The sequence below is a fragment of the Bison bison genome, unplaced genomic scaffold, assembly GCF_000754665.1.
Source record: "Bison bison bison isolate TAMUID 2011002044 unplaced genomic scaffold, Bison_UMD1.0 scf7180017864085, whole genome shotgun sequence".
In the NCBI taxonomy this organism is placed as follows: domain Eukaryota; kingdom Metazoa; phylum Chordata; class Mammalia; order Artiodactyla; family Bovidae; genus Bison; species Bison bison.
Genome location: NW_011494657.1, coordinates 553,956 through 554,879, shown reverse-complemented (window position 1 = coordinate 554,879; position 924 = coordinate 553,956).

Here is a 924-nt window from a genome sequence, read left to right as displayed (position 1 = left end):
CCCCGAAGCTCGCCCGCGTCGGCCGGTTTCCCACGCAGTGAGCGGGCTCCCGAGCCGGCGGCCCCAGGAGAGGAAGGGGCTTACGTGCGGCGCGCTCGCGTGAGCACACCGCTGCCCACTTTTTCCACCTCACCTCGGGCGCGGGGACGCCGCCGTGGCCGCACAGTCCCCTTGGGTGACTCCCGTATAGGGCGGGACCGTGGGCTGGGGGGGAGGGGGGCGGGTGGTCTGTGCGGCTCAGGCCCCTCCGACCCGGCTAGGGGCGCCCGGGCCAGGCCGCTCCCACCTGCCGGCCGCGGCGACCAATGAGAGCCTGGCCTGGTGATGTCATGCCCCGAGCGGACCCTCGTGACGAAAGTCCGAGGTCACCCGTCAGGGAACCGGCGCGAACCCACCCGCGGGGGTTCCGGAAGTTTCCACTGCGGCGGCGGCGCCGGCGGAATGCTGCCTCGCCCCGCAGCCTCTTCGCGTTGCCACCACATTGGCCTTCCTTGTCGGGCGTCCCGGGGTCACCTCTCCCTCCCGCGAGGGGTCTCCCCTCTCTTCAGGGGTCCACTTCCTATCGCGTTCTGATCTGTTCACAGCCTCATTCCCACAGGTGTCACCTTTCCTGCACTAGTGTTACCCGGCCCCCTGAGAGGGTCGTCAGCCAAGTTTTCGCATGCTGGTCCTCCCGCCACCCCTGCGCTGTCGTGGCCAGGGATGCTCATTTATTCGGCCCCCAGCCCCGACTTGTCCAAGTGTGTCCGTCCGTCCGTCCGTGAGTGTCTGTCACTGCGTTTGTCTCCGGCTGTCACTGCAGGAGGCCGTCCACACGTGTCTGTCTCCGCGGGCTTCTTCTGTCCCTCTGCCTGTCCCTGTGGGTGTCTGCTCCGCCGCTGAGGCTCTTGCGGTCGTGTCTGTCAGCGCGTGTCTGTCCGTCTG